Consider the following 14,245-nt stretch of genomic DNA (forward strand, 5'->3'; position numbering starts at 1 on the left):
AGGCAACAGAGGATTTCTTGCTTCTAGGATCAGGCAACACACTCCACCCAAAGTACCAAGAGTTTTCAAATACATTCGAAAAACAGAATGCAGACGCACTGCCCCCTCAATGGGAACATTGATGTCCAATTGACTTACAGCCTGGAGCCAAGGTTTCATTCAGGTGAACATACTTCATACTGGAACCCAAGTTAGCCACCCTGAAGGACTACATCCTTGAGAATTTGAAGAAAGGTTTTATCCAGAAATCCACATCCGCTTCTAGGGTTCCCATCCTCTTTGTGAAAAAGAAAGATGGCTCCCTAAGACTGAGTGTGGGCTATTTTACCCTAATAAAATTGTGTGAAATTGATACCCACTACCTTTGATCCCAGAGCTTCTGGACTGGGTAAGCACAACCTGAGAATTCCCCAAGTTAGACTTTAGAGGTATGTACAACCTACTCAGAATCTGATCAGGGGATGAATAGAAAATCACTTTTTGAACTTGGTATGGCTACTTTGACCATCTAGTGATGTCTTTCACACTTACTAACACTCCCGCAACCTTTCAGCATCTAATCAGTGATTGCCTGCTCCCTAGACCCTGCTTCATTGCTTTGCCTGACCCTATCTTGCCACCTCACCTCCCTATCTCACTGACCTGGCCGTTTGGATTGTATATTCCAGCTACTGGCCCCTGAAGTAATTCCAACCACTGCCCTGGACTGATTGACCTCCCAGTTACTTGACCACCAGTGTGCTCTTGACCACTGCTCTGGACTGCCCCTAGCTCATCTCGGCCACTTGGCATTACAGCATCAATTGATTGCCAGTGACAATGTTTAGCTGTCAAAAAATAAAGCGACCTTTAAAAATTCTTGTTTCGCTTTTTGGAATTTGTACCAAAGTTAATTGAGGTGCTAATTTAATATGTTCAGAACAAAGTAGCTTTTTTCATCCATTGAAAAATGGCACCAAAGCTTTTATGCACCTGTCTTTGAACCATTGTTCCATTCAGGCCTACCCTCTGCTTGTTGCAGCACAATACAATGTTATTATGAAAGTGTTTAAAATAATGACAACTAAATTAAGAACACATAACTATGGAATAACAAAACGATTTTTCTCTCTTTAGGGAAAAAAACTGATTGAATTATAAAGGTCACGTTCTGGTCAAATGTTAGATGGCTTCACTCTGAAAATTAGCTAATAGATCCACAAATAGAGATAATCACAAAGAAAGATTAAAAAGAATAGGACATTTCACTAACCTGAATCCTGTTCCCCACTTACACACACTCTTCTAGGAACCAGTTCGGCAGGGTGCTCAGCACAATGGCCCTCATCCAGGAAAACACTTTAATGCACGCTTAATTGTAATCCCAACATCTTTAATGAAGTCAATGGGAGTTAAATATGATTAAATTAAACACATGCTTATGTGCATTTATTCACAGACAAATATAAATAAAACAAAGAAGCAAAAAAAAAAACCCACCCCCCACCAAACAAACAACACCCCCACAAAGATACTCCAGGATTTTCATTGAAACAATTTGTTAGTTTATTGTTATATTCAACAGATATGAACTTTTATTATAATGAGATTCTCTCTCGATAGCATATAATAAATAATCCAGACAGTTCTTAAAAAATTAAACAAAATAGGGGAGTAATTTGAAAAAAAAAACACTTTTATACATCTTTTTTTTTCCACTAGAAATTTCCTGAGGACTTCTAGTCATATTACATATTATGTGATGTATTGCAGTGCCCTAGTGCTCTAAAATGTGACTCAAGGCACAAACAGACCCATCTCACACAACATAATACAATGAGTCTTTAATGTAAAAATCAATCTGTTTGAATAGGAGGTACTAGCTGTGTACTTCCTAAATTGAAAACAAGCCTGTTCTCTCATTGCGATGTGGAAGACGTATGTTTATAATTCCCCTTAAGGATGGGTGAAAAGATATTCCTGAGCTGAAACTGTGGCTGCAGTGTGGCCTAGTGAACTAAAAGAGGGCTGAGCTCCATGAAGCCATTCACTCATTGTGTGGTCTTGGGACACTTATTTGGGATCTGTGCCCCAGGTTTCCCTTCTGTAAAACATGGATAATAATCCCCACTTATCCTACAGGTTTGGTGGGAGGATTCACTAATTAATGCCTGTACAACACTTGAAACTTGTAAAACACTATTGGCTCAATCATGATTTTACCATGAGCAGACTGGGAGGCAGACCGTGATTCCATGGGGAAGGATTGGGAAAGTACACTACACTAGGCCTATATTTTGCACAGCACCCATTCCCTGGCACACTTATGTCCATATATTGGCTGGTACTTTGTGGGGATGGAGCTAAGACATAATTTAATTCCCCATCCTTTCCCACTCACATGTACAAGGGGAACATAGCAGCCCTAGGACCATAGAATCATAGAATATAGGGTTGGAAAGGACCTCAGAAGCTCATATAGTCCAACCCCCTGCTGAAAGCAAGACCAATCCCCAACTAAATCATCCCAGCCAGGCCTTTGTCAAGCCTGACCTTAAAAATCTCTAAGGAAGGAGATTCCACCACCTCCCTAGGTAACCCTTTCCAGTGCTTCACCACCCTCCTAATGAAAAAGTTTTTCCTAATAACCAGCCTAAACCTCCCCCACTGCAACTTGACACCATTACTCCTTGTTCTGCCATCAGGTACCACCGAGAACAGTCTAGATCTATCCTCTTTGGAACCCCTTTCAGGTAGTTGAAAGCAGCTATCAAATCCCTTCTCATTCTTCTCTTCTGCAGGCTAAACAAACAATCCCAGTTCCCCTCAGCCTCTCCTCATAAGTCATAATGCTCCAGCCCTAAATAATTTTCGTTGCCCTTTCACGGCTGGGACTCTTTCCAATTTTTCCACATCTTCTTGTAGTGTGGGCCCAAAACTGGACATACGCATACTTCCAGATGAGGCCTCACCATGCTCGAATAGAGGGAAATGATCACGTCCTCGATCTGCTGGCAATGTTCCTACTTATACAGCCCAAATGCCCATTAGCCTTCTTGGCAAAGGAGCACACTGTTGACTCATAGCGCAGCTTCTCATCGCCACTGTAACCTAGGTTCCTTTTCTGTTCAGAACTGCTGTCTAGCCACTTGATCCCTAAGTCTGTATAGGCACAGTGCATGGGATTTCTTCCATCCTAAAGTGCAGGATCTCTGCACTTGTCCTTCGTTGAAGCCTCATCAGATTTCTTTTGGACAATCCTCTAATTATGTCTAGGTCCTCTGTATCCTATCCTACCCTCACAGCGTATACCCACTCCCCCAGTTTTAGTGTCATCTGCCAAACTTGCTTGAGTGCAATCCATGCCATCCTCCAGATCATTATTAAAGAGGATATTGAACAAGAACCGGGCCCCAGGACCGATCCTTTTGGGGCGCACTCCGCTTGATACCAAGCTGAGCTCAACTAGACAATGAAAGCCATTGATCACTAACCAACTGTACTCGGAGCCCAGATGATCTAGCCAGCTTTCTTAGCCACCTTATAGTCCATTCATGCCAGCCCATATGATTTAATTTGCTGGCAAAAATACTGTGGGAAGACTGTTTTCAAAAGCTTTGCTAAAGTCAAGGAATAACCACGTTCAGCTTGCTTTCTCCTCATCCACTAGAGGGCCAGTTTTATCTCATCACATAAAGGCAATTAGGTTAGTCAGGCATGACTTGCCCTTGGTGAATCCGTGTTGACTGTTTCTGATCACTTTGCTCTCCTCTAAGTGCTTCAGAATTGACTCCTTGAGGACTTGCTCCATGATTTTTCCAGGGACTGAGGTGTGGCTGACTGGCCCGTAGTTCCTTGGATCCTCCTTCTTCCCTTTTTTAAAGATGGGCATTACATTAGCATTTTTCCAGACATCCGGGACCTCCCCCGATCGCCATGAGTTTCCAAACATAATGGCCACAGTCACATAAGTCAACTTCTTTAGCACCCTTGGATGCAGTGCATCCAGCCACATGGAATTGTGCTCATCCAGCTTTTCAAAATAGTCCTGAACCACTTTTTTCTCCACAGAGGGTTGGTCACTTCCTCCCCATGCTGTGCTGCCCAGTGCAGCAGTCTGGGAGCTGACCTTGTTCATGAAGACAGAGGCAAAAAAAGCATTGAGTACAATAGCTTTTTCCACATCCTCTGTCACTAGTTTGCCTCCCCCATTCAGTTAAGGGGCCCACACTTTCTTTGACCTTCTTCTTGTTGCTAACATACTTGAAGAAACCCTTCTTGTTACTCTTAACATCCCTTGCTAGCTGCAACTCCAACTGTGATTTGGCCTTCCTGACTTCACTCCTGCATGCCTGAACAATATTTTTAAACTCCTCCCTGATCATTTGTCCAATCTTCCACTTCCTGTAAGCTTCTCTTTTTGCCCTGCAGCAGCTGTTCTGCCCCTGCTGCAGTTATTCACAGTATGTGCAGCCCATGCAGGGAATAAAAGGGCATAAAGTTCCTCTTTGTTCCCCTGTCTGAGCTACAGTGGGTGTACAACCTTGGCCAAATTTGGCCCTTATATATTCACTTCTATAGCACAACTCAAAATCCTGGGAGATTTTTGTGCCGGTTTCACTATAGAGCAGGTTCAATAGGTCTAAAACCTCATTCTGAAACAAAAGCACTTAATTTAATTTTCAATTATTTTATTTGTTATGGTGTAAGTTTTCAAAAGTGACTCAGGCACTTAGGAACCCCGCCCCCCCCCCAAGGATGAAAGCCTGACCACAATGAAGTCAATTGGCATTTTACCATTGACTTCAGTGGGGCCAGAATTTCTAAGTCAAGTTTGAAAATGATACTCAGGTTCCTAAATCACTTGAACTATTTTTGAAGTCTGAGCCTACATCTTTAGATATATTATTGTTCAAGAATATTCCTTTCCCTCATTTTTCAGCAGCAAAAAAAGACACTCAAGTGCAAAGCTGAACTGAGCTGACAATCTGTCCCAATAAAAATGAAGGTAAAACTGAAGCTTAGGATCAGGGTACAGACACACTTATCAGCATGTAAATCACATGTCACTATACAGGCCAGATCAATATTCTTGATATAAACCAGTGGCCATGAAATTCTGCCCCCTCCCACACTCCCTCCCGAATGCACCTACTCTGTTTCCCTCCCTACAACATTTTAGAATTTGAAATAAAAAGCATAAATCATATGTTGTAGCTTGGAGCTAACAAATGATTCAGCCTCTGAATGTTCTTTCAGAACTACAGCCAGACAAAACTAATTCAGTACAGTTTCGCTGAAGTGCTTGGAGCAGTCTGCCTAAACAGCACAGACCTTCTTAATTTACAGAATGCTCACCTTGCCTCCAATGAGGATGAAAGTGACGGTGACATTGAAGGTAGACAGTAACTTGACTCTCTCAAGCAGCAGTCAGTTCTGTTTGAAAACAACAAATCTCAGTCCTATAGAGTTAGGTCAGCTTAGATACCTTTGACCTCTTTAACTTTTGACCTGACAAAACATCATCGACAGCAAGAATTCTTCCCTGTTTGTATAGCTATTGAATTTAATACACTGCCCTTGCCCTTGCAGAGATCTGGTTTCTATTACAGATCAAAGTTACCGTTAATGTTGGTAGGTCTAACTACCGTAGTCAATTTCATGCCACTTTCATGCATGACCCACTACTCATAGTATCCTAGGGAGCTGCTGTATCAGATCAGACCAGTGATCTATCTAATCCACCATCCTCTCTCCAACAAAGGGTATTGCCAGCTGCTTTGTAGGAAAGTGCAAGAAAATTTGCAGCAGGCAGTCATGGAATAACCTGCCCACCAGGAAAGGTGCTGCCTAACCCTTATTAGAAATTTGGCTTATATTTTCCATCATAAAAACTTACTTTTGTACTAGGCACACAGTCATGATTTTTTTTTCTCATAGAAAAATGCCAGATATGACCTATAAGTGAGATTTTTTTTTTCAAATTTTGTTTCAAACTTTGTAGAAATTGAAAGATATAAATAAAATTAACTGAAAGCAGGAAGGGTAAAATAAAAGATTTCATAAAATAACGCTGACAGTATTTTGTCAGAAATATTAAAAGAAAGAAGGTGAACAACATATAATACAGATCAACAGATATAGTTCCAATGTCTGCAAGTACCATATTCTCGCTATATATATGTTCTTTGGCTGCTTCTAGGATATTGACTTCATGGTAGAGTTTGTTGAAAATACCCTATCAAAATATTTTTCAATGGAAAATATCTTTTTGGTAAAATGGAAAGTTTCACAAATCAATCTGTTCTCATAAAAAAATTTCAAGTTTCATCAAAAAAGTTGAAAAAAAAATTGGATTTTGGTTATCAAAATCTAGGGGAAAAAAATCAGCTTTCACTTTTTCAATGGAAGCCTGAAAAAAAATCAAAGAGGGATATTAGTAAAAATGAGACCAAAATTTCATTTTAGCTGAAATTTTTCATGGGAGTTTTAAAAAAAGACATTTTCTACCCAGTTCTACTCCACTGTGGAAAGATCACTGAAGCCCACTCCCTAATCCTTTGTGGTTAGTTATTTGGGAGCTTTTCTAGTTAAATGGACATTCTATGCATGTAACTTGAAAAAAAAATCCAGATATTCATCTCCTCTTTAGGCTGAACCATGATAAGCATAGCAGTCCAAACAACAAAGGCAACTGTAGATTGCAACAAATGGAAACAGAACAGAGCTAAAAGCAAAATAAATTAGTTGCTGCTGTGTGTTGTCAAACAGGATCCAGGCAGTCACCTGAATCAATCATATCTTTCTTTTTTTTTGAATATTAGTACTAAGGTCACTTCACTAAGTTCTTGCTAGGTTGTGGTGTTCGTTCCTCCTGTTGTTCTGTGCACACATCTTGGATGGATTTGCTCACATGTTAATATTTTTCAATTTGTTAAACCATTAACTGACAGTCTGGAATATGGCTGGTAACACTGCCTATTACTAAGGTTGTGCGACACTTGAATCGCAAGGGCCTGTTTCAGTTGCTTATAATTTTGCTAAACTTTACCATGTGGGCTGAAATTTTAGAAGCTCATTGTCTGCCTCAAATTGAATGTTTTTGTAAAATTTCAGCCGAAATGAGGCAGCCATTTTCAAGAATGAGGCTAGGGGAAAATATTGTTAGCCCATGTTAAAAAAATCTTGAGATCTTTTCTTTGAACAGCTCTAACACCCCCATACTTTGGATTAAGGACTCGAAATTTGGCAGGGTGTGGACTTTGTGTCAGGAATGTGCCTTTTGCCATCCCTGTGAAGATCCATTCAAATGTGGCCACGTTATAAGACTTTGAAAAAATGCAGTTTGCATAGCCTCAGTGGAGGCGTGCTACACTAAGTCGCTAAAATCTCTGAAGATTCCATCCTCACTGAACATGCTTGAACCGCTCACAGCTCCCACATGTTGCTGGAATGCACATGTGCCATCTCCACAGAACAACTGAGCATTCCTTATCCTCTCACAATTCATAGTGCTGACCAAACTGCTAATGCATGTTCCTCACAGAGTGACTGAGCATACCCCATCTCGGGGCTACATGGGCAAAGCTGAACATTCCTTGTGATGGCTGCTTCCAGAAGCTCTGGGCTAGGGTGGGGCTGGACACTGGATCCAAGAGCAGGGAGACTGTCTCTCCTATGCTCTCAATCCACTCTCTCATGCTGGTACACAAGCAGAGTGGAGAAGAAAGCTGTCTGATTCAAATGCAGAGGGGACAAGAACCAGACCAAGACGGAGGGAAAGTGGTGGATTGGGATAAGGAGTCTGGTGAGACCGGTACTGAGAAATCTTCGGTGATCTTAAACACAGAAAGGAAACTTACAAGAAGTGGAAACTTGGACAGATAACTAGGGAGGAGTTTAAAAATATTGCTCAAGCATGCAGGGGCATAGTCAGGAAGGCCAAAGCACACTTCGAGATTCTGAATCTCATCATTCCTCTGCTGTTAGCAAGTATCTGTGAAACGCACTGGTGAAGTGTGTGTCTTATCCTTGTCTAGTGCTGCTATCAGTTGCTCTATAACCTCAAGTGCCAGAGGCTCTCAAGATTCCTCCCTTACTGATTAACTATGTGGGTGTCAATATAAAATCATATAAGTGGCATTTTTGGTGGGTTTTTTGTTTTTGTTTTCTTTTTGTTTGTTTAAAACCTAGGGAATTATACACAACATATCTAGGTTAAAATAACATTATTTACATTATAATAAAAGATTATCCTAATGCATACACAGCAGGGATTTGTATTAAGGTTGCATAGGCAACCTTAAATCTGGCATTTCCTAACTTTTGAATGCTTGACTTTGCAACCTTAATTAAGTTATTTTCGTGTAGTTACTTGTGTATAAGATCTACATAGTATGCTTTTGACCTGGAATGCAAAAATGACTATGCAGCATTATTTTATGAATGCTCTGTAAAGAAATTTGTCATGAACTACAATTTCCAATCTTATATTTCCAGTCTGTCTGATTAATGATTACTAAAGCCACTGGAATATAAGTACCAAAGTTGGCTGTTTTGGTTTTCAGTTATGCCTCTTCTCCAGCAAAATTCACTTGACCTGACCCAAACTGAATAATACAGAGGTGCATGAAAATGAAAACTTATTGGGGAGGAAAAACTTACTAATACTTTTTCTGCATCTCCTGAAAGATTTGGTATAAGTAAGATGCAAAGGGTTCATGTTGGTATTTATTTGATATCAACTGATTTTTCCCCTCTCTAGTTCTAATTTTATTTAATTTTATTTTATTTGAAAGAAATAGGTGAATTTCAGAGGCCACAGTATTTAAAATGAATCAAAATTAATGTGAAATTTTGTTTTGCTCATAAATCTTCTCTTGAATGAGATCCCTTTCTAGAATATAGGTAGGTTTAAGGATAAAGCTTGGGCAAATTGGAGGCTTTATTTTGTTTTATGGCATGTGAGTTTTTCTTCTTTTTTTCTCATATACTGATAGGGTGACCAGATGTCCTGATTTTATAGGGACAGTCCTGATTTTTGGGTCTTTTTTTATATAGGCTCCTATTACCACCCACCTCCGTCCCAATTTTTTGTATTTGCTGTCTGGTTACCCTATATGATGAAAATAATTAAGTCAATTGCATTGGTCTGCCAGAGTAGTTTCAGAAAACTAGTGTTTTAGAGTAATGATAATGCATAAAAATAATGAGGGATAATTATCTCAGATCCATTAGGAATGGCTATGTACTTAGAGAGAGATTTTGTGAACAGGCATCCCTATCTTTATCAGATGCTCATATGATTTCTACTCCTTTTATATGATCTCATTGAAGGATTAAGTTGGGATGAAAATGGGGATAGGGAGAAATGTAATTTAAGCCTATACAAGGGAATCAATTTAAAATATGGAAAGTTCATGAATCAATAGTATTAAAACAGTTATTAGATTTAAATATTAATAGAATGGGAGGAATTGATGGACTGGAACCAAAGCTACTTAAAAATGGAGCACATAGCTAAACCATTAGCCTGAAATAAAAAATCTAATATTCTTACAACTAATATATCCACAAATTGGAAATAAGCTGTTGTGACTGCAATCCATAAAAGTTGAGACTAACATCTCTCTTCTGTTATATTTAACTCAGTGAGTGCCACATAAAATTCACACTCAGAGACAACACCTCTTCCTAGGTCCTTTTTGTGCCTTGGTAAACTTCAGCAGAAGAAAGAAAAGACCTTTTGAATGACTATCCATAAAGTATTTATAGATACATCACTGTTCCCACCCTCACGCTGCTATCTATGGGCCTGGATCTGTATTACAGAAGTCAACCTTTGCCATAGACCTCACAAATGGAGCAAAAATGTATTTAAAAGATAGACTGTAAAAGTTCCAAAGAAGGCAATGCAGCAAGTAAAAATCATGCATTCTTGAAAACACTGAAATAAAATGTGTAGATACTGATATTCAGAATCAACTAGCAAAGAGTCCTGTGGCACCTTATAGACTAACAGACGTATTGGAGCATGAGCTTTCGTGGGTGAATACCCACTCCGTCGGATACATGTAGTGGAAATTTCCAGAGGCAGATATATATATGGAAGCAAGAATCAGGCTGGAGATAAGGAAGTTAGTTCAGTCAGGGAGGATGAGGCCCTCTTCTAGCAGTTGAGGTGTGAACACCAAGGGAGGAGAAACTGCTTTTGTAGTTGGCTACCCATTCACAGTCTTTGTTTAATCCTGAGCTGACGTTGTCAAATTTGCAGATGAACTGAAGCTCAGCAGTTTCTTTTTGAAGTCTGCTCCTGAAGTTTTTTTGCTGCAGGATGGCTATCTTTAAATCTGCTATTAGATCAACTGTACATTTGAAAATAATCAATACATGTTTACATAACTATCTTTACTATTTGTCTGGTGTTTCTTGTTGACTCCAATCATTCTTAATCAGGGATTTTATGTTTATAAAAGAGCTCAGTTAAATATTAATATTAAACTCCATAAAATACACAAAAATGAACACCCAAAAATTATGGTAAGCTTTAGGAAATGCTGAATATAGTCAAAGCCATATATTCGAGATTAGCCCTCATATTCCACCACATGGAAACAAAAAACATTCATACAAACATTTGATGAAGTTACCTGCATTGCTCTCAACCTTTTTGTAACACTTGCAGCTCTGCATTAAGATAACTATAATCAAATCTCATGCTTCAGGTGGTCACTTGCAAGGATCAGGAAGGACTATTTTTCTGCAATGCACAATTGACTAGATAGTTTATAGGTCCTTCCCTTCCCCCACCTTCTTCTGAATCATCAGGGGTTGGCCATAGCTGAAGACAGGAAACCAGATGATGGTGGACCAGTGCTCCGAGGTCATATAAAGAATCATCTTTCTAGATACCTGGCTGGTGTGTCTTGCTCATGTGCTCAGGGTCATACTAATCACCAGATTTGGATTCTGAAATGAATTTTCCCCATCAAGGGACGTTGGCCTATGTATGGGGGTTGGTCACTTTCCTATGTGGCATGGGGAATGGTTTGCCTGCTGGAATCATCTAGGCATATCTCACCAAATCAACATTCCCTACCATTGCAGGGACCTCGATTACTGGTGGCAGCTTGGTCTCTCCTTTTCTCTGCCTGAGTCACACAACACTTTAATCTCCTGATAACTGAAATGCTTTTGTCTAACTCATGTCTTTGGGCTTAATATAGGCGTATCTGGGAGAAATTTAATGGACTGTGATATGCAGAGAGTCAGACTAGTTGGTCTGATGGGCCCTTGAGGCTCTAAACACTATGAAATGACATTAGGGAAAAATGTGACCCATTACATCTTTGCAGTAGTGTTTCAAAGATCTCATTTTGTTGTGTAGTGTTACAATAAATACTGGCAGCAAAGAATCCTGTGGCACCTTATAGACTAACAGGCGTTTTGGAGCATGAGCTTTCGTGGGTGAATACCCACTTCGTCAGATGCATCCAAAACATCTGTTAGTCTATAAGGTGCCACAGGATTCTTTGCTGCTTTTACAGATCCAGACTAACACGGCTACCCCTCTGATACTTGACAATAAATACTGTGAGTGTTACAATATGGGATGTGCTAGAAACAGATGGTTATCAGGCACCATGATGAAGGCTGTAGTAGCAAGAATCTGAACAGAAGTGAATCCCATGGATGTTTTCTTTGGGGTTTTTTGCAAGGGTTTGCACTCCGGAATTTTGTTTCAATTTCTGAATTGAAATGATCCCAAGATAAAAAAAATACAGACACTGTTTCATGTTGAAATCATAAACTTCACCATGAAATGGTCCTACATCACAAAAGAGACCTACTTTCCCTTGAAGGTCCAATGTTTCAGACTGAACCTATTACAAGAGTGTTCTGCATGTGTACACATGCAAACTATTAATAGACAAGATGCCAGTAGATGGTGCTTGAGAATATGTAGCATAGTTCCTGGGTTTTGGAGGACCAGTAAAACTTGTTGTGTACAGGCTTCCTCTGGCTGTTCTTTACACCTAGTCTTAAACTGGTGTGAGAGTGGGACTGTAGTTGGGAGATGATTTTGAGTAGTTTGGGGGATTTAGCTTGTTTGATTTTGCAGTAATTCTTAAAGCTCATTATGCTGCATGTAGAACCACCGTCAGTCTGACATTTGAATGTCAGATCTGGGTGCCTTGGTGATGCTTGAAGTTCTAGTTGTACAAACCACTGTTTTTTCCTTTGCTAGTCACAGCCCTAATATAGTGGCTGGTGATGAAGACAAAGTTGTCTGAGGAAGTGTCATTGTCACAACCCTGATGGTGTACTTTATAGGACTCTTTCTATCTTTGTTTCTTTTGTTCTGTCACCTTTCCCATTACTGCAGTCTTGAAAAGTTATTTGCTGTAGATAGTAAAGTCTGTGTGCAACGTGACATACCTCAATGTACTGGGCTGCTGTCCCACGATGCATGGGAGATAAAAGTGGTCACTCCTCCCTTTGCACACTCACACAAGGCTAGCCACAATCTGACTTGGCTATGTTAACATATCTGTACAGAGCAATTTATTATGGATGCAGATATACAAATCTAGTAGAGCTGAATTGCAGGTATGCTTTATTCTTCCATTGTTGGTTATACACCCAGCATTGACATACAAGTAGTTTCTTGCTGATGTTCAACTTGGGCACTCTCTGCCACTTTGAGGTCTGGTTAAGGGCCCTGGTGAAAACTGCACCAAAGAGGGAGTGTTGCTTAGACCAGGCTGCCTTATCTTTCAATTTCCCTTTGTCCTTTGGATAGGTTGTTTTTTCACATTCCGTATGTAAGCAAAGCTTGAATGAGCTCTCCCTGGACAGCTAGTGATTAGCTGAGGAGAGGAAAAGGCTCCAGAACCAAACTTATTTACATGAACATACCCCCTCTGTCTACATATGGGCAGACAGAGCTGTGTTGCCAAAGTGATCAATTTTGGCTGGTGTTGGGTTACAAATCACTTTAGAATTTAATGCAGGGGTAATAAATTAATTTTATTATTATAGGGTTAAAGACAGCAGGACGGTATTTAGTCTGTTCTGACTGAGGGGGTACCAGTCACTGAACTGAACTCGTTAAGCAGGGGGCTTGGATGCAAGATGTGTGAAAAGTAAGAGTGGATGGGAACAGGTGTTCCCGCCTGGAAGTGTGGGCTCAACCTAGGTGTCCTAGGTATGGTTTAACCTGCCCTCCCCACTGTTCAAAGATATGGAGTCTTTTGTTTTGTTAAGTGATTGCTTGAGCTGAAATCATTTGCTGTGGGACAGTGTTTCTGCCCAGCCTGCTTCAGCACTGAGCTCCCCCCACTAAGAGCTGAAAATTACTGAGAGCTGGGTGGAACTCAAGAGACTGACCCACAGAGGTGAAAGTAGAGAGGCAGCCGACCAGCAGAGTGTAGTGGGGAGAGGCCGGCAGGGTGGCCAGCAGAGCAGAGCAGAGCAGTGAGTGGCCAGAAAGGTGGCCAGTGGAGCAGAGCAGCAAGCAGCCGGCAAGCCGGATAGGAGCGGCGTGGCCAGTAGGGCAGCTGGTGGAGCAGCAAGTGATCAGCACTGCAGCTGACGCCAGAGAGCCTAGATGATCAAGCAGGTAAGGTGCCTTCCCCCCACCCCTTCCACTGTCATGGTGAGAGGTGAACTCATGCAGATGCACCTCTGCTGAACTCTGGATCTTCATTGATCAAGGACAACAGTTGTGAATGGGGTGTGGTGGAGAGAGAAAGGGGGGCACGTTAAAAGAACTTTGGATGTTGGATTCAAGAACATGAGGCAAAACACACTGCCCAACATACTCTGGAGTGAGTGTTTGCTCATGGTTTTATGTTTATGAATCTTGCTTGTGATGTTTTCCCAGATTAATGCCAGGTGACTCCACTCCTTTTATTAGAAAGTTTCTTTTCTACTTTCACACTCTGTGCTTGTGAGAGGAGAAGTATTGCCTCTTAGAGACACCAAACAGTGGTGTGTAATTGTCCCAGGTTACTGGGCTGGTGCTCGAACCAGTTCTGTTGTATTGTTAAAAAGGAACCCCTAGATTTTGAACCCAGCCTGGTCATTGCCAGCTGCACCTGGCAAAAGGGTTACATGTATAAGAACATACAAATGTCAAGCAAGTAGCACAGAGATACTACAGCCATGTTTAACATTATAATGAGCAGTAGGTCTAACATTACTGACTTAAATGTCAGAAAAAAATTCAATTTAATATGTAACCTTTTCTTCTTCTTTTTCATTT

The sequence above is a fragment of the Chelonoidis abingdonii genome, chromosome 2 (assembly GCF_003597395.2).
Source record: "Chelonoidis abingdonii isolate Lonesome George chromosome 2, CheloAbing_2.0, whole genome shotgun sequence".
In the NCBI taxonomy this organism is placed as follows: Eukaryota; Metazoa; Chordata; order Testudines; family Testudinidae; genus Chelonoidis; species Chelonoidis abingdonii.